This window comes from Melanostigma gelatinosum (genome assembly GCF_949748355.1).
Source record: "Melanostigma gelatinosum genome assembly, chromosome: 6".
NCBI classification, from domain to species: Eukaryota; Metazoa; Chordata; class Actinopteri; order Perciformes; family Zoarcidae; genus Melanostigma; species Melanostigma gelatinosum.
Window position 1 is genome coordinate 8,085,025 of NC_136639.1, and position 20,969 is coordinate 8,105,993.

The 20,969-nt window shown below is 44.5% G+C and overlaps 1 protein-coding gene across 1 annotated transcript in view; it reads right to left on the reverse strand.

Moving 5' to 3' along the window:
• The window catches only part of sema4c (sema domain, immunoglobulin domain (Ig), transmembrane domain (TM) and short cytoplasmic domain, (semaphorin) 4C), an 84,365-nt gene extending 63,702 nt beyond the window's left edge, over positions 1 to 20,663 (reverse strand). The window contains exon 1 of the mRNA XM_079270954.1: positions 20,418 to 20,663. The gene's annotated coding sequence lies outside the window, so the exon portion shown is untranslated. The remainder of the gene's footprint in view (positions 1 to 20,417) is intronic.
• Between the last annotated feature and the right edge of the window lie 306 nt (positions 20,664 to 20,969).

Here is a 20,969-nt window from a genome sequence, read left to right on the forward strand (position 1 = left end):
GTGTGTGTGTGTGTGTGTGTCTGACAGTAACAGCGGGAGCTCCATGCATTATCTCATTACGTGGCTCTCCCAGGCTGCAGGAGGGGCCTGTCCCTAATGGCCTCTGTGTTCATCGCAGTGAGGCAGACAGAGGGCAAAATGTGGGCCACCCTCCCCCTCCATGGTAACTGCCAGGACCCCTGGGGGCCCATTGCTGCGCTTGCTCTCCCACTCAGGTGGCAGCTCCAGCCTTGGGGGGCCGATACAAAGGGGAGCTCGACAGCTAAACAAATGATATCACTTTCCACTACTGACCATGTCTGCCTCAACCTCACCTGACTCCACATACAGTCTATCATACTCACCCAATTTTGCTAATCCTAATCCTATCTTTTAAGCACCAGTTCACCCAAATTACAAGCACATATTTTCTCCCTTACCTCTGATACAGTAATGGGCCATGCAGATATTTTGGGTTTTATTTTACCACAGTTCTAAAGTGCTCTTGCATGAAAACTGCATTACAACTTGAGTGTCTGGTGAACATGCTGGAGAAGCTGTTTGAATCCTGCGCAAACCATCCGGCAGCAACAGAAAGCAATGCAAATATATGGCCGGAGAGGAGATACAAGTGAACTGACCCTTTAACCAAGTCACAGTGACGACAGGCAGAAATACCCTGCACTTTGAAGGAAATGACTCATCTTCCTATTCTTGTGAGGGGGGCATCTGTTCTACAACACACACAGCAGGTAACCGACGTCTGCACACATGCACACAGTGGACTGAACCTGCTTAGCCCGACATAATGAAGCACATAATCACATCCACGTACGCTGAGACACAAAGGAGTTATATCAAGACGGATTATCCCTGTTACACACACACACACACACACACACACACACACACACACACACACACACACACACACACATAGGTGAGTCTGCATGCACGCAAAGATGCATTATGAGCCTGAGCAGACAGAGTGCAAAAAGAATTATAACGGAAAAAGCAACTCTGGCCGAGGTCATCTTTATTAATAAACCCTCTGACAACAAACACACTCACATCAAGGCCCTCACCCACCCTTCATCCTTAACCCACACTCCCTTCCTCCCTCAGCTCCTTGACAAATGCCAATTGCCAGACTGACACAGTAGGGGGGGGGGGGGGGGTGTAACCACACACACACACACACAGTGCAGGATGGCCTAGACATGGCATGTCAGTGATCTGTCAGAGGGTATCAGCGCAGAACAGGTGTGTGTGTGTGTGTGTGTGTGTGTATAATGTGTGTGAGTCTCTTTCTGTGTTTGTGTTTTTGGGGGAAGCAAAAAGAAGAGGAAGGCCAGAGGAGACGCACTCGCACTGACACACTAAGAAGCATGCCCCGGCTCATTTGTTCCCACTGACAGGAGAGGAGAGGGATGGCTTTCTACTCGACATGCCTAAGGGAGGAGGAAAGGTGTGTGTTGAGTGTGTGAGGGAGTCGGAGGGAGAGGATCAGAGGAAGGGAGCTAAAGTCTGCATCAAAGAGTATGAAAGAGTCCATCTGCTTATGTAGCAGCAGCAGCAGCCCTTCTCACAAACAAGGTCCTCGGGTTCCTTCTGATGGATCACGTCTACGTATCTCAAACAGCATGTGAACAGAACCATCATTTGCTTTGGACTCAGTCTGTCCCTTACGTTTGCTGATGAAAACAGCTAGGCCGCTAAGTAAACTAATTTCAGAAGTTTATATTCTACAAGCTGAGGTCTGTATGTACACAGACCTCATGAGCATACGTCTGGGACACAAATCAACCTGTAAACAAAGAGTGCCGCCTTCAGGTTAAGCTCCCTCTTCAACCCGGCAGTCTGGAAGAGCCCGGTTCATCTTTTTCTTTTGCCGGAGCCCTCTGTGTCCAGACCCCCGCTGTGCCGCAGCAGTTTTCTCATTTAAATGAATGAAGGGGGCTGTGCTTTTTTCCATGCAGGGCTATTCGATGTTCTATTGAAGTATAAGCTTCTGTAGGTGGCACTCTTTTCCTTTTTTTAAGCCACTGCGGCTATCACTAAACAAGATGCATCTCCTTCAAGTTATTCCAAACAAACTGCTGTTGCTGCTGCCAAATACAAGACACAGTGCATCCCGTGATGCTGCTTGTTCCAGAGGATTCTTCCCGGGAATGAATTACATAACTCGGAGTGTTTGCTACAGCAAAGCTCAAGGAAAACAAACAAATAAACTGAATAATCACGCGTATGAATCCCACCATGAAACACAGTATTTTTCCTGTTGTATAATCGTGATAATAACAATAATAATAAGTTATATATTACATTCTGTGACAGGTTCAATTATAAACCATGCCGTTTCTTCAAGGGAGCTCACAAGCAGAACATGTGACACACTTCAACATCAGTGGCTCGTCTTAATCAGTAAATGCAGAACAGCTGGTGAATTTCACCATTCGCTCTGGTTCGGCTGCATTAAACATTCGGTTAAAAAGCAATTTCTTTTTCCACCTCAACGAAGCTGTTTCATGGTATTCGTGCTTCTTTGTTGTTGCCGCGGAGTGGAGCGATGGCAAAGACAGCGAGGGTACGGAGCACACTGTGTTGTTGAATTATAAAGTTCAGATCCTCTGAAGCCCTGGGACATCCCAAAACACTGCTCTTACAGTGTGGGTCCACCTTGTGATGCTATCCCACACAAAAAGAAGAACGGTAGTGTCCTCAGGCTCTCGAGGTAGACTACATTTGCTGTCGTACCATATGCTTACATATATCCTCACGTACACATAGACGAGATGAGACACCAGGCATTCATATTCATCTCGGTGTTCAGCGGCCCACTAAATGGTAAACAACTGGCAGCCCAGACACCATGACCAACAAGGATTATATCACCTCGTCATGAGATCACAGCGGGCCGGGAGCCAATCGCTCGATGCGCTTTAAACTGTCAGGACCGGTGGAGACGAGGTGAAACTCTCCACTCAAACCGGCTCACTTACATCTTATCCAATTCCAATGTGAGCCTCAACTGGAATCAATGATGTAGTAATGGACAGTGAGAAACCGTGCTGAAGTGTAATGCTACCTGTTAAATGCAGCTGCTGGCCGCTCGATATGGGTAGAATGCTCGCCCCCGTAATGTTGTGAGGATTAATTCCCTCTTTCAAGTAGGACTGGGAAAGGGTAATGGAGTTTGATTTTGAAAAGGTTGAGATTGTCTGCACTTCAGCTCCATATTCAGGATTGAGACGTGTAACAATAGCTAAAAGAACAACATTGATTCAGAGCTTTCTTGGGGGGGGGGGGGAGTGTAAAAATAAAAAACATACAAACAGAATTATTTAAGGTGGGTTAAATGCTCACTGCAGGCTTTTACAGGCCGACACATCAAAAGCTGCAGAGAAAAATCATTATTTCATCTACATCACAATCACAGATGGAGACTCAAAATCAGCTTGATATTATTCTGTCCCAAAACCTAAAGATCAGCTTTTAGAACCCGTAATTCATTCATACAGCACTGGGGAGCTTTTTCAACTTTCCATCAACTAATTGCAGACCATTTTGAATAACATCAGCATCAACAAACCTGCCTCCGAATGAATGCAAAGCTCACTGGTAGCCGACACATGCCGTCAGCCCTCGAATCAAAAGCTCAGCAGTCAATTTGAGATGGAAAAAATGTCTTCAGTCGGGCAAATTGAAGCCACATCTGCCCAAAACCAAACCCAGCGGTGGGCCGACTGTTTGCACAGGCTGGCAGCATGCAAATACATATTGGTATCTTGAAAAAGGATGTGTCGAATCCAAGACACATCTCCTTATTTCGTTCATTGGATTACCTCAAAAGTAGGACACATACTGAGATGCTCGAATAAAACATGTTCCAAAATCCACAAATTAAAAAAATAAAAGTCACGGAGCTGTAACATATTCGAAAGTCAAGGTTTTTTTTTTACTTTGATCGACATACATATGAAAAAGACTCAATAAAAGCTCCGGAAAGAGTGAAAGAGCGTTCCCTGGCCCTTTAAGTCAAGGTTAGAGGAAAGAACTCAGCCATTTTGTTGCTGCAATGGAAAAACAAAAGCGGCAGGGTGCCTGGGTGGCAAACAGGGAGGGGGGAAAATGACAGCGGTACAAAGAAATCAAATAAAGTCTGACAATAAATGAGGTGCAGAGGCCTGTGGTCAACGAGCAGAAGTCAGAGAGCTGCTGACGACAACGATCACACTCTCCGCCTCTGTCTTTTTTATCTGCAGTATTTGCCGCTTTCCTATTCCTGTCTGCATCACTCTATCTCACTTTTTTAGATTCTCTTTCATCATCTCAGACACTTCTCCGGCTCCCGTTCGCGAGATGAGTTTTCTCTATTCTTTCATTTATTTCAGCCTCGCTCTTTCTCTTAGGTCTGTCTGGCACTTTCTGACTTTCTCTCCTTTTCTGTGAGTATTGGACTGTCTCTCTGCCCCCCCCCCCCAGTCTATTTAGCTGCCTGACATCGTCTCTCTGTCTCAATTCAGTCACTTTTCTTTGAAGGAAGAACACAAGACAATTTGGGGAACACACTTTTTAGCTTTTCTCTCAAAGAGTTGTGAAAACATTGACGCCACTTTCATGTCTGTACGCTGAATATGAAGCAACAGCCAAGAGACAGTTCGCTTATCATAAAGACTGGAAGCAAAGGAGTCTTTTGTGCAACATCTCTGGATATATGGTGGGTTGCCAGATATGGTTTTTGTTACCTGACTGGCAACCCAAATGTGACAACAATACTTTAGCAAGTTGGGCACAGTCATCGCACCATTCTGTTGTCAACCAAGACATACTTCCAGTATGTAATCCCTGAAAGAAACCACAATCTGTTGTTTCTACATTTCTGTTTTTCTAGGTTTACTCAAATAGTCCACGTTTTAATTAGTGAAACTGAGCAGTATTAGCAGGCATATGTTCTGTTGTTTTTTATAACTTCGGCCAAGATTGCTGTTTCCCGCCTGTTTACGGTCTTTATGCTAAGCTTGGTTGATCGTTTACAGACTCCGGCTCCATACTCAACGCACAAACATGAGAATGATGTCTCTTCATGTCCATGTCACTCTCTCTATTCCTTTATCTTTTTCAGCTTGTTTCTCCTTCAATCTTTCTCTCCCTCAGGTCTGAAAAGTGTTTACCTTTGCAACTTCTCCATTTAAATGAGTGATGGGGAATCCAATCACACGTTCCCTTTGCTAGAACCAATAATTCGATAAACCCACTCCAACTGCTGCCACTGCACCAGGGAGCAAACACACACACACACAAACAGAGATACACATTGATGTCTTCATAGTTTAGTGACAACCCCCTGGTTCTCTTTCTCAGGTGTTTGAGTGTGTGTGTGTGTGTGTGTGTGTGTGTGTGTGTGTGTGTGTGTGTGTGTGTGTTTGTGTGTGCATAAGGTGTCTATGAGGTACTTTGTGCTACAATTCAGGTGAGAAGAGACACACAAATCAAAACTGCAAACATCTGATGTGTTCATACTAATTTAAAACTGCCTGTGTGTGTGTGTGTGTGTGTGTGTGTGTGTGTGTGTGTTTTAGAGAATTAAAAATTGTGTGTTTGCGCGTGGGAGGCGTGACGCAGTATGTATGACAGTACAAGAAAACATGAGAACGCACTGTGTATGAATGAGGCGGAATGCTTCAGCGCATGTGTTTGTTGATTTTGGACGGCTCGCCCCCACACACACGCACACAAACAAACACACGCGCACACACATAAATTGCCTCTTTCCCAAACCCCTGGTGCCTTTGTGAGTCAGTCTCGTCAGACACACACTGACACGCAGACACACACTGTGTGTGTGTGTGTGTGTGTGTGTGCATATCTTAATCTCCCAGCTTAGACAAACCCAGCAGAGTTTCTAGTAAATGTTGTTCATAAAGACTAGCAGGAGCTCTGTCTGTCATACAGCTGTGGTAACACACACACACACACACACATACACACACAGTAAGCAGATATATATATATATATATATAATTAATAAGACGAAAGAAGACACAGACAGAAAGCACTTAGACAAAGGCACACCCTCAAACACACAAATGCACACACATTCAGACACAAAGAGATAAAGATGCACACAGGTTACCACACGCACACGAAGATGCAGACACAAAGAAACTCTGACTCAGAGACACAAGGCAATGGCACAGACACAAAGAAACAGACACACACACTTAAACACAGACAAAGAAACACACACTGCGACAGACGACGAGGGGCCCGACGGCATGCAGCAGATCCAGGACCAGGACCAGCGCTGTGACGCATAGGCTACAATGCGGGGCCCGCTGATGAGCGCTGAGGCAGCATGCTGCGCTGGCAAACACAGCTCTGGAGAGGGCGGTTTTGTGAGAGACGTTCAGCAACAACAGCAGCTCTGTTGAACAAAGCGAGCGTCCACGCAGCTGCAGAAGAGAGAACTCACACATTAACGCACAGAACTCACACCGGTTGATGATTTTGAAGGAGTGTGAAAACTCACACAGACGTGTCTGAAAGTTACCCGGCACAACGCTGACATTAAGTGACTTGCCTGCTTATGTTTTTATACTCCAGAATTTTGTGTCAGAATGGGCTGAGGATGAAGAGATTCATTCAGCTGCTGTTGTTTTTTCTCTTCCACTCCGTACGTTTACAACGGTTTGCTAACTTGTGCAAAAAGACACCTGATACTCACAAAAGTATCAGATGTGCTTCACAAAAAAAGAAATGCATTGTGATGCATAATATTCACGTTCTGTGCTAAAATATTCACGACAAAATTACAGTTATAAACTTATATGTATATATATATAAATATTTAAACATATATATTGTCGTGTGAATAAATTGCACACAAAAAAAACTCCCTCGGTGAGTAAAGACCTGCAAATGTAGAGATTTCCTGCACTGCATAGATTAGGACGGACTTTGCATCTTATCAACAACAAACTTCAGCAGCTGGAGTAAACAACACTCCATTGTTTAGCAGGTCGGTGTTGATTGGGAAAAAGACGAATCGGTCCAACAGGTGAAGTGGTTTGGTGAAGGGATGTAGAAGCATGTAATTACTCTGAGGGAAGCTTTTTTTCATGTTGGCTCTGATCACCATTCATCACAGCAGCTCAGCACTGTTTGTCAAGTCTGAATCTGTTTAACATCAGCAATCCTGCAGCAGCAACCGTGGACGTTGCATGTATTCCCAAGAACTGCGATGGTGTGTCATTATGACAGTGATGTGTTGCAGGGTAACAACACAAACAAACCTTTTGTTGCAGTTCTAACAAATTGTGAGTTTTATGTTGAGTGCGTGTGTTGCTGTGACTTTACTCTCCGTGCCGACATGAAATTGATGTGTGTCAATGTAACCAGCGAATAAATTGGGAATATAAGACTTTTCGGCCAGTCTCCGGTCATAGCTGATCAGCTGCCAAAGGGGCGGTTCCAATCAGCTCCTTGGTACTTTGTGCTCAACTCCTGGTCCTTATTTTTTTGGCACACACACATTAAAACGCATGCACTTCGTCTCTTTCCACTTACACGCAATTTTTAAATGTATAGTTTGACATTTTGGAAAGAAATTTAAGATGAAAAAGCAGTTGATTATCTTAGCTTAGCATTCAGACTGTAAACAGGGGGAAACATGGAGCCTGGCTCTGTCCAAAGGTAACAAAATCCAACCTAGCAGAATGTCTACAGCTCACTGTCTGTTCAAAAACAAAAGTGGAAAGAAATTGAAATAGACCAGAACGTAACCCCCTATAAAACCACAACATATTGTATTTTTTACATTTCTACAGCTTCTCAGAATACAGATAATCTCAAAAGGCACAGATATATGAATACAGGCACACACTCGGCCAAACACCCAGCCCCACCCCTCCACTACCGAGCTAAGTGTTGGAGAAAGAGAGAAAGAAACACGCCGCCACAACCACACACACACACACACACACACACACACACGCACACACACACACCCTGTTCACCACACAGACACACACCCATGCGCGCACACACAGAGAGCAGCTAACTTAATTTAAAAATCAATTAATTAAAAAGCATGGTCCTCTCCCACAGGGAGTGAAAGACAAATTTGAGGAATTTAATCCTGGTACACAAAGCAGAGCTGTTCAGCCGCAGAGATATGAGAGGACATGATGGATGGGGTGATGGAGGGACGGAGGATGGACGTTCAATGAATTTTAAAAAGGGAAGGCGATTTAACTCAGTCGCCTCAATTTGACACGACTCACACTTGCTTTTCCCACTGTACTGTACCGCTTCTCCCATTTATATCGATCTATCTATTTTCTGATGGACAGAATAGAAGAAAAAAGCACCGTCAGCAGATAAACTGAGCATGATGGAAAGAGAGTAAGTGTGTATGTGTGTTGGTGGGGTTCAGGAGCATCACTCTCTCACTCCCCCACTGTCTCTTTACATTAGTTTTCAGGCTTTTTAAAAAAAGAGATGTTATTGATTTTTTTGACGCGTAGAAGCAGGGGGGGGGGGGGGCTCAGGAGATTTAGTTTGTGTGTGTGTGTGTCTCTGTTCTTAATCCAGGCGAAAAAAATCATAATAAAGAGTTTGCCTTGCTGTCCTCCCTGGTGTTCCTAAAGAAAGACTTCGCCTAATAGGTACGAAAAAAAGGAAAACTCTGCAAGATAAACTGTTCCATATGCCAACAGAGAGAGAGACTATGGAGACAGTGTGAGTGTACAGTAAGTGTGTGTGTGTGTGCTTATGAAATGCGTACGTTCGGCACTCAATGTGTGAATGTGCTAGTACAGGTAAGTGTTTGTGAGAAAATGCAAGTGGCCTTCCATATTTGTCTGCCGTTTGTCTGTTGAACAATATGAGTGTGTTTGAGAGCATGCGAAGTGAAAAAAGAAAGATTCAGAGTTCAGACCCTTTCGCTTTTTTTAGATCCTCAAGTAAAAGTAGCAACAATTGTCTCTGCTCACTGAACCCCTTCTCGACTGATTCAGCCAAGTCAACAGGGTATATTTGTTCTGGTAGTTTCCAGTAGGTTTATTGCCGATCGGCGACTACCAGAACCTACGTATGCCTCGGCTCAGCAAGTGAACAGTGTCAAGAGTAGGGACGTCACGATACCAGAACTGTAGGAGTCTATACCAATACCAGAGAGATTACATTATTCTTGATACTCAATTTAACGCCACAGTAAAAAAATAATAATAATACAATTCTTTTATTTTAATGTGAAAATATCTCCTTCAAACAACTGTATTTATTTGAGTTTCTTGCCAAAAACAACATTTTACAAGATTACATCTGCACACATGAGAAAAGTATAATTGACCTCCACCTAGTTCTCATTTTTACTGAACAGAGCTTGATTGCATCATAATGAAATTCAATGCAACAACATTGACTAGCTTAAGCCCTGCCAGTCTCAAGCTGTATGTAAAAACGTAACCTCCAATCTGTTGATTGGTGGATTAACAGGTATACAAGTATTATTACAATAATTCCCTCTAATGTAATGGAGTAGAAGTATGAACTAGCACGAAATGATTTTACTCAAATAGAGTCAATAAAGTAGCTAATTTATGCTTGGAAAGCATGAATGTGTGCGTGCATGTGTGTGTCAGAGCGTTATACAGTATATGTGTAAGTGTGCGAGTGTAACAGGCGTGTGGAGAGGTCTATTACGGAAATACGGCGGGAGCACAGCAGTTGAGATAAAAGGGGAGAAAAGAGAATAAGAGTGAGAAAGATTGAAAGAGAGAGCGAGAGAAGACGGTGAAAGCAGTTTTGAAATGGATGGTGTAATTGTTGACTGCTGGTCGACTCTTATCTTGGTTTCTCAGGGCTGTTGTCTGGGCAGACTGGCTCTTTCTCGCTTTCCTATCTCATGTCTCTCTCTAGGAGTGGACCAAACCTGGCAACCCATATCAATTATATATACTTTTCTCTATTTTTTCCCCTCTCGTCAACGCTTCCCAATGCCCGTCTTTCTCCTCCTTTCTGTCATATTACTGTGGCCTCATCCATTGAGCAATTCTTGCTTTTTTTCTCTTTCCATCCCTCTCTTCAGACAGCCAGACATCATGCAGAGAGCAGTGACCTGGAAAAGAGCAGCATGAGAGGGGGAGTGCAGCCAGCCGGGGGGGTCAAAGGTGAGTCTGAAGCAGGATAGCGTCGGGTGAGGGGGCAGAAATAGACTGTCTCTCTCTCTAGTCACATTTCCTCCAAGAAGTTTCTTCCTTGGACTGCATTTGAAAGAACTGAAAGGTTCCTTCATGCCACGGTTGTCTGCGTTTCCATAGCGGTCTATACACCTGGAGACTAACGAGGGCAGTCGCTGGGGTGACTTCACCCCAGCTCAAGATGTTCAGGTCGCTGGGGTGAAGTCACTCAGCAGCGTGCAGTTCAGTGGGACCGCCCGCTTCATCTAAAAAACCCCGTTGAAAACAGAGATCACTTGGTTTGGCCTCACTGCGACGACATTTGCTGCTGCATAGTATTTAACGATGCCTGTAGGACGTAATGAATGTAATGCTAAGGATAAAAATTAAACTAAATCAGTAAATCATCTGGAGAAACCCCCCCCCCCCCCCGTCCTAAAACGGCCCGAAATCGATACAGAGTACTTCCTCATTTTGTGAATGAAGTGGTTCTCGAGTTGAAGCAGTGGCGCTGTGTGTCTTGGGCCAATCACAGTCATCCCTGTAAACCCTACCCTGAAGGTTCTTGTATTTTCAGAAAGTACTACCCCCTGACTGGTGCCTTAATGTCCCCCAGAACCTGATCAAGACCGCGGCCCCTGCGATCGACACGCAATTAATTCCTGAGAAGGTTCCTATTCCCTTGGGAAACTTCCTGCGGTCGAAAAAGGGGCTTATATCACACCCTCCCAAACACACAACTCAGACCAACACCTCATCAACAGGACTATTACAGCTGCAGCTGCTAATACAGTTGCGCTCAAAGGAGATCCTATCGTGCTGGGCTCCAGCTGAGGCCCATTAAGGTGCTAACCAGAGCTAGCACTAACAAGTAAGCATTGTGCTTTGCTAGAAGTGATGTTTTTGATAAAAGTGTCTAGGAGCAGACCGGGAGAATGTGATTGAATAAAGTCCCACTGTAGATACCACAGATATGTAGGCTATAGTTGATAAGAAAACCAAAATGTATGTACTGTGTAGCTACGGTGGCTATATGCGTAGGATCTATGCCTTAACTCTGAGTGGCTCCCAACATTGTTGAAGAACCCTTGAGCAATCAAGCACTTTTTTACCATCAACCATACATCTTGTGGAAGGCTGACACCATGTAGAACTTTCACAGACTGCCAGCATTCACAAGTTGCATGCACATGTCATATTTGTATAGATAGGTTTTAAGGCTATTGCGGTTATAAAAAATAAAAGCTCTCTTGAGAAAAACTCCTGGTACAATGCACGGCAGAGTATAAAACTGAAACCTTAACAGTCCAACAACGCAATAAATTCTTGCAAACTTCATGTCCACATTCATTGCAAAATAAAATAGTCAATTTGTTTAAGCAGACCACCAAATGACAATTGGTTATTTAAGGGTTCACCCTAAACTGCCCCATTGGATCTGCTCAGTGGCCCCCAAGAGAAGGCTCTGGTTGTACTGGGCAGCTCCCACTGTGAAGGTAGGCTGTGCTTTTTGACATTATAGCACCACCGGGTATGTAGATGCTGTCCATATCAGGATCAAAGTCTGGTCTCCACATTTACTGGATGTGGTATTCTTGATGTCTGCAGGACCTCATCCCATCTATCGTGGGCAATATGCAAAGCAGACGAGTTGGTGCGGAGGTGGCGACGTCAACGTAAACAAACGGTTCAGGATGTTGTGTCATGATACTGTGCTGCCTGTTTTTACTTTTTATTCCAGGCAAAGAAAATGAACACATCTTTCATAGCAGGCAACAGCAAAAGTGTTACCTTGCTGCAGCACAGTTGGCAGCTGCTGTAAACATTGTATATGAAGAAAAGGAGCAGTGACTCCTGAGTTTAGATAATGCAGTCGTCAAAAAGGATCCATGAGGCAAAACCTGATTGGTCAGGGAATAAGGCGTCTCACTCCTCTTTATCGCACTTTCAATCGTTTTCTACAAATCATGCTGGGTCTTTACTGAGACATCGCCAATGAAACAGTCTTTCACACATTGTCCGGCATCCTCTTCACACTTGCCAAAAAGGGACCCATGGTACTGGAAAGACATATTTACTTGGTCGTAAAAGCAACGCAGGTCTAGCATTGATTTTTCAACAAAAAAGGGTAGCATAAACTCGATGGGCTGAGTTTCCATTAGGAAGTGCAACGCTAAGTTAACTTTCAATTTCCAATTAGAGGTGCTACACCGGGTAAACATCTACGTTTTCATTTAGGAGGGCTAACGACTAACTTTGATTTTCCAACAGGCCAAGATGACACGAGAGAAACACAAGCAGGAGCAGCTCTCAGTCTCCCGACAGCTACGAAAACTAAGCAACTCCCAAACGCTAGCTCAGCTGAGCTCTACAAGAGCGTTGTAGGGCCCTCCTGCTTCCGATAAGCCTGCTAGGGCCCCTCTGGAGTGCCTACCCTGGAGTGAGCCATTAGCCTGGCTGCAGCTCCTTCCTGGATAAGCTGCAGCTTACCAGCCTGCGAGCCGCAGGGCAACTTTTTATTTTCCTTTCAAAACTTTATGTGTGAGTGTGGGGCGATAGCTTAGGAGGGGCTGGACGTGCTGGAGTCTGCAATACAGTATGTATGTGTGTGTTCGTGTGTGTGTGTGTAGGCTCAAGCTGGGCTCTCCCGGCACTTCCTGCCCACTAACGGCCAGTCCCACGGTAGGGAGGGCGAGCTCTATCGGACCAGAACAATGCCAAAAAAGTCTGTCATAAAAACAAACTACCATGCTCTGGTTAGCAAGGGGAAGAGGAAGGTAGGGGCCTACATACCCCCTAAAGCCCACTGCATCTGCATCACCCACACACACACATTAACACACTCATTCGCAGATATCCAGTCCATGAGCTGCTATTTTTTCCTGTTATCTTTTGTTGGGTATTCATACTCATTTGCCTACACCCAGGAAACAATGCCTGAAAACAGCAAGACGGAAGAGCGAAATATGCATCGGCATTTACTCTATGCAAAGTACACACACGCACACACACACACACACACACACACACACAAACATAGCATTGTTGTACCACTGACAGTAAACAATAGGAACCACTGCATTCAAACTGGGTCCAAACAGCTTTGACGTGTCACCAAAACCAGAATAACAAAAAAAGAGAACAATTCCAGCGGTTCCTCTGTACACAAAACACAGTGCAGACGACTGAGTCAGAAAACATCTGCTGAGTCGGGACAAACAAAACAACAAGCAACCGACGAAGAGGCGCATCGGGGGCCTCAGAAAACATTCTGAATACCTTACACGGTGCCCCCGAAACAGTTGGCTCGCTGACACGGGTTTTTGGCCGAGCATATGAACATCTCGATCCCGATCTAGCTTTACAATTTCAACCACAGACAGGATGGGCTGGATGAAACAGCAACGAAGAGCGCAGCTGCTATCTGAGGAGGAAATTACTGGACAAGTATCAAATATGATGAAGACGTCTCTCCCTGAGTCTGCCTTTGAGTCAGTTTGAAGATCAAAACATATTGCATGGCCAAAGACCCTCTAAATGGATGGATACTGCTGTACAGATGAAAAGAAAAAATTATCAAGCTGAAGTGGTGAATTAAAATAATCGTTCAATATTTCTGGGAAAAACGCTTAAAGGCTTTTGTGCCGAGAATTATACGAGACGAATGCTACCACTCTCCTCAAATGCTAAATATGTCTCTGGAGCCAGAAGGTGGGTTAGCTTAGCTGAGCAGAATGTTTCCTCAGACAACACGAACCTGCACCTTCACAATTGCTCACTGTCAAACCTGCTGTATCATCATATTCATTGAAATACTGAGTTGTCATCATTTGTTATGACATTCTTCTCCCTGAAACCAACTTAATGACAAGGAGGCAAAAAAATCAATTTAATCTCTTGAACTTCATCTGTCCTATTTTACATAAAAACTTGGATGGAAACCCAGTTATTGATAGAAGCATACACAGAGAGCAGATCAACATAGTGATATGTCGTGAGAGCGGGAGAGAGAGAGAGAGAGAGAGAGAGAGAGAGGGAGAGAGAGAGAGAGTGACATCGGCGGGCAGCAGATGGCCAACAGTGGTCAGCTGGTAACAAACAAGCAGGTCAGGGCTTTCCTCCACCAAATTCAACTACTCATAAATAATGCAGCGGACACAAGCCACCCAGAGCAGTGCCACCGAGCTTCTTCTAACGACCTCCAGAGTCAAATAAAGGCAGACAAAGAGTTTGTTTGTTTGAAGAAAAGACCTTTATGTCATGTCATCTGTTCCTCCATTCATTTCAAACAACAGTGATTCGATTTGGCTGATGCCAACGATGACATTCTCATTCAACACAACGTAGCAGGATGGCCAGAGCTGCGTCGTCCATTTTTGTACAATCGGTGTTGCAATGCATTGCTGACCTCCATATAAGCTAAACCAACTGACGAGGAATCGTGGACTCGCTGACGTGAGATTTTGCAGTGACGACTAAAATGAGCAGTGGAATGATAAAGTTACGGGGCATAAAGGCCTCTGATTGGCTTAACCTGATAGTTTTATCCGAACCAATCTCAATCCTCATGCCTCAAACTAACCAATCCGACCGACGAATGGCCCCACTGAGTGTGTTGTCACCAAGCAACTGACAACAACCACCATATTATTTTGTATATTTAAAAACACTTCAATGTCCGTTCTACTATTCTATTTCTAGGATTTTTTTTTTTAAATTACAGTAATCAGCCCGAAAGGGGGGAAATTAGAGGTCAGAATTATAAACACAACTCCCGCATTGCAAGAGTGAAAACATTTGGAGCATCCAGCTGTACTCGCTCTACAGACTTGCCTCCAGGAACGTCAGTATATGCACCATATTGAATTTTCCACCAGCCTGACTTTACTAGAAACACTTTTTCTTCCCTTAGGGCTGATTTATTTATTGATTGCCCCAAAGGGGGGCTGCATCATTCATAGAGAGTGTCACACATTTATTGCTGCCTTGTGTTCCATTGTTTTGGAAATATTGCTTTTCTTTTCCGCAAATGTTAAGTTTTGACAATAATGCCAAAATGACTTCATTTAATTTAACTGAATTGATTTTGAGAGAAAGAGCGAAAGATCCATGGAGGCTGCTGCCGGGGCATTCGGGATACTGGCATTACCATTAGAGCCACCAAAAGGATTTACTACATCGTTTTCATTCAACGGGCTGAATATGCACTTGTCTGTTCAATTGAAGTTGAGCTGCATAAGTGGTAATGCTTACACTTTGGCAATGCAAAAATGACCTCATTATGCTCCTCGAATTGAGCCGAAAACAGCGAGAGAGAAGAAGAAGGGGGGAAAAAAGTGTGTATAAGTGGGTGAGGGAGGCAGAGGGTGAGAGAGAGAGACAGAGAGCTCAGGGGGAAGGGCCAAGTTGCAGAGGAGCAAAACGCTTCTCGTCTCGGAACAACGGCTATCACAGCCGCTGCCAAAACCCTCTGGATCCCTTTTTCAATGTCTGATGGAAACTTCTCAACAGGCTTTGAAGCCAGTGAGAGGGGCTGGAGGTTGTGCATTGTGGTGTGTGTGTTTCGGCTTGTTCGTGTTCTATATTAGCAGCGCCTTCTGTAGCATTTTAACATCAATAAATGACACGTAGCTGCATGATCTTTGAGACATTCCAAAGATTCGTGTCAATAAATTAGCCAGGAGGAGCTGGAAGAGCTTAAGGCACAACAGATAAAGAAACATCAGCAAACATCAACACTTGGACAATACATACATCGCTTTGATAAGAAGTACAACACAAAAATGTGCAGAATAAGGGAATGCCCGGCAAATACCCAAATACCCAATCTGATACTGTAACACTGCTGTGTCATAATTCCATATGCAGATTCTCAGAGGTTTTTTAGCACGTAATGCATTCACGCTAGAAATGTGAAAAACTAAATGAAGTCGATTATGCATACTGTAAAAAGATTTTTGAGTGTGTTGATAGTGAAGACACTAATCCAGCAAACCGAGGTGCTACAGCTGCAAAAAAAATAAATTAGTTGCAGGTGTTGTTTACACAGCTCCAGGAAGAGAAGTATTAAATCACGAGAAACACATTGTACTTTCTCTTTGTGAGGTGAAATTAGCGGTGGCCTTTCAAATCCTTTGGATAGTTGTCCTTGGATGTGCGCATGTGCATCATTTCCTGATTACAAAACACTAGTTTGTTTGCATGATAACTGCACTAAGACCCATGTGGTACATACCGTTTGTAGTTCCATGTAAGATGTAGTATGGAACTGGTACATAAGAATACACATCATAAACAAAGTTTCCGGGGGGGGAAATTTTAGCAACTTTCTCTTGAACACGCCCCTCCAGAAAAAACCCCAGTCTGCTCTGATTGGCTGGTGCTAAAAAGATGGTGCTCTTTTGCAAAGGCAATGGAGTTGCAGCAATAGCGGCATAATCACCAGAGGTAAGGGAGGAAGGACAAGAGGCAACATCCTAGTTGGAGGAAGCAACAAGATTCGTGCTTTTTGGTCTCAACTTTGACAAAAAGCATAACACTGAAATGAAGCCACGAGTTGATAATGGTTAGTAAGGAATAATTAAGAGGACACAATATGATCAATGTGCCAATGATACGCTGATGTGTAAAAATCCTTAATGTTCGTGTGTGAATGCGATTGAGTGAAACCAGACTTTTACATTCTTGTGTCACAGTGAGTCCACAGCTGTGCACATATCACACCTCTCTCTCTCACACAGCACCTTGTCTCTGTAGCTCCTTGATAATGAACTCATATTAATAATTATGCAGGCACATATGCAGAGAAAGCATGAAAACATAAGGTTTATTTCACTTTGACCCTCTATCCTGCAAAAGCCCATTTACCACGACGGTATTGTAAACAAGCTTCTTCCCTTCCTTCTTCTCTAAACATCAGCCTGTCCAGCCCAGCCCCGCCTCCCGCTTGTTCGCCTCCAGCACACACACACACACACACACACCCTCACACACACACACACACGACCCATCTGCTTCTGCTCTCCAGACCTTGCATCTGGCCTGCCATGAACCATATCTCTGTTCAACACAAACACACATTTAAACACACACACACACACACACACATTCTCACACACACACACACGTACTGTGAAGCATGAAAAAAACCGAGCAGGGCCGATGCTGTTCATGCAGCATCAGAAGAGAGAGGGCACGGCCGGAGATGTGAACTCGCTTCAACTCAGCAGGAAACACAGAGCAGTTTGGAACAGCAAAAACAAAAGCAAATCTGCTGCAGAGAGAGAGCTTTCAAAGGAAAGAAAGGCAGATAGAAAAGGAATTCAATCGTTGGCGGAATGAAAGGGATATTTTGAAGGAAAAAAAAAGAAACCTACTGTGGGAAGCTGGCACATCAACTGTTGCTCGGCGGAGGATGTGAGAAAAACAAGCCTCTCCCACAATCAGAAATACGTGATGTTGGCAAATTCAGATCCACACACTCCCACAACACCATGCATGCACACAGCCTGAATTGTCAACGCATGTGTTCCTGACATGCAAAGCTCTTGTGTTGAATTATCAGAAATCCCAGCGTTATCACGGGAGTTTACTGTGCATTCAGCTGCTCACCATGTGGGCTACAGTAACCGTTGCACTGATGCGACGCATGTGACACAGGGATGGCAATTAAACACACACACACACACACAAACACGAGCACACGCAGCAGACAGGAGACATCTGGTGCACTGGCGATGTCACGGCTGTGATGCAATGTTGGCCCTTTGGTGTCATAAACAGAGTTTATGTCACATTTGTGCACACATGCACAAAGATGGGCAAACGCATAGACTGACAAAGATGGCGAGGCTGAGCTGAAGTGATTGGTTGATTAACTGATTGCTCAGCAACTATTTTGATAACTGATTCATCCTGTGACTCAACACAAATACAAAAAAAAAAGAAGCTTTTTCCAGCTTCTGAAATGTAAGGATTTGCAGCTTTTCTTTGTTTTGTATGATCGTCAAATGCACATCTTTAGGCTTACGGCTGTGATTCAGACAGCTGAAGACGTCATCTTTGGCTCTCGGAAACTTTGACGGGTATTTTTCAGCAGATTAGTCTTTTATGAAAGTACTCGTTTGTTGCAGCCCTGTGGCAAGTGAACGGCAGCAAGAACACATGTCCAACACAAGACCCAGAGGGGCACACAAAAACACACTCACATGCTAAACAACAGGATTGTGTAGCTTGTACTACAATGACCCAACAGAAAATGAAAACTCCATTATATGAGACACACGTGTGTCCCTGAACCAGACTGTAAAAGCATTGCTGTTAACATGTATGCATGATGCATGTGGTCCTTTGTCTTCCTGACTGTGTGCTGTTTAATTGTGTGTGTGTGTGTGTGTGAGGAGCATGAGGAGTGTGTGAGGGAAGATGGGAAGGAGGCTGGCTGTCAGGATGTGGAGTCTATTGTCTGTCCGACAATGAAGCGATCGAGTCGGCAGGAGTCCTGTGGCTCTCTCAATGGAGGCATTAACATCTGGGGCCAGAGGGCTGCGTGGTGTGTGTGTGTGTGTGTGTGTGTCTTTGTTGCAACTGCCCTGGATAAAACTGGATTGTCAAGGCTTTTTTCTGTGCCTGGGAATAATGCAGGATGTCAGGATGAATGTTTCAACAACCAAACTGGACTACCAGTGTTGTATCATCATCTCAGCGTATTTATTTCGTGATTATGCCCATTGTTAAAGGTTTGTGAACTTGATTTTACAAATTAAAAAGTGAGTAAAGTGAGTTTGGGTAGGATCATCCTCCGCCACCTTATCGCTGAATACTACCAGTTACATTACTTACATTAATCTTTGCAAATTGACACGAAGACATACACAAACACACCAAACAATCCGCCCACAAACCTCACAAGAAAGAAATACTACAAGCTTTTATGAGAAAGTAAGGCAAACATGGAAGCAGAAAGTGGATCCTCAAGCACTCATATAAAGTCATCTGCCATCCCACATGGCAATAACATGACTCCATTAACTTCTCCCACAAACCTTACGGTCTTGATTTTGAAGGGCCACACTCCCCCCTGTACAGGCTGTGAGCTAACTGGCAGTGGCACCATCCAGCTTGTAAAAAAATAAAGACAAGGCAAAGGCAGACCCCCCCCCCCCCCCCCCCCCCACTCCTCCTAAACCACCACACCTTCTTTTTTTTACACAAATCCTTGCTCACTGTCCAGTGTGGACGCCTGCCCTCCTCCTCCTCCTCCTCCTCCTCCTCCTGCTCCTTAGTAATTACAATAATCACTCAACTGAAGCTAATACTTACTTCATTAAGGCAAAAAAGCAGGGGGGGGGGGGGGGTAAGGGAGAAAGCACTTTAACATAATATCTGAAGTTAGTGGAATATTGCCACTCTAAGCGCTTTATTTCTTTGAGTGTCAGCTGAGCAAAGGCGGAAATAGAGGCAGCAATTCAAGAGATGGCACTGGAAGTAAGCAGGGTTCTTTATATACTACAACTAGTGTACAAAATGAACTATTCAAATGCGTATGTATGTTTTCAGTAAGAGGCTGTCTAGACGCATGCTTTATATGTGAGCATATAATCATTGGACACAACATGGAAACTACAAACTTCTCTTTTCAGGCAGCCAACACTGCTCTCAAAAGTAAGATGGGAATACAATGGGATTCTACGCTGATGCCATCGAGGATGAAAGACACCAACAAGCAAATAAAGGTTCTTAAAAGTTCAGCACCACAAAACGCTCCAGAAATAGAAGCGATGCATGCAAATCATAAAATATGAAGTGCTTTCCCCCTCGAAGTGGTGCATACACATACGCATGGCACGTCAGCGCACGGACAGCGGGATGTTGCACGCTACAGTGTGTTACTGGGCTGTGATTGTGGAGCTGTAGATAAACAGACGACGGTGAAACCCCGGAGTTGATTCACCTTCCAGCTGCTCCTGCCCGCAGTGCGCTGTGTTTACACCGCGCGAAATGAGCGATAAAGTTGCATCACATCGAGTCCCCAAAAGGACAAACCGACAGCACCCAGATGAGCCGTTTAGACGTGTCGCATTGTATCTGACGGCGTCCTATTTCCAAGAAAAGGAGGCTTCATGGCAACAGTTGGAGATCCCGGAGACACCGGATCAGCATGTTTCTGCCCCTGCTTCCTTCGTCTAGCCTACTTTTAGTCCTGTTACAGCAACTGCAACCACCATTACGACAAATGAACGGCTACAAACTTACCTTGTGATTATGGTGATGGTGGCGTTGAAATGAACGCGTCCTGCGCTTTTCCTCTCCGTGTTTCTCTGACGACTGTATCCCGTCGTTCTTCCCCCCTCTCTTCTTTTCCGTTATCTCGGATTTGTTTCTGAATTTGAGTTACAAATTATTCCACATCCTCAGCAATTTCAGCTGAATTCGCCCGCAGTTTCTCTCTTCTTGTCTCCTCCAATTCTTTTCAAATGGTTGGACTACAAGGCAAATCAAACCTTATGATCCTGTCATTCAGTTTCTACACAGAGGAACTGGCTCTCCTCGCAACTCCCTCCCAAGGCTTTGTAACACGAAACCAGAGGAGGAGGAGGAGGAGGAGGAGGAGGAGGAGGAGGAGGAGGAGGAGAAAAAAGGGGGAAGAAATAGAAGAAAAGCGTGAATTGAATCCACTATCTGGGACGGGCTAGATGAGTCTATGCGCCTCTCTGCGCAGAACTTTCAGCAGTAGTCCGTACTAAACAGACCGGTGTGGTCGTGGCGCTGCGTCTCTGTGCCAATCTCCACTGGAAACAGTGTGTG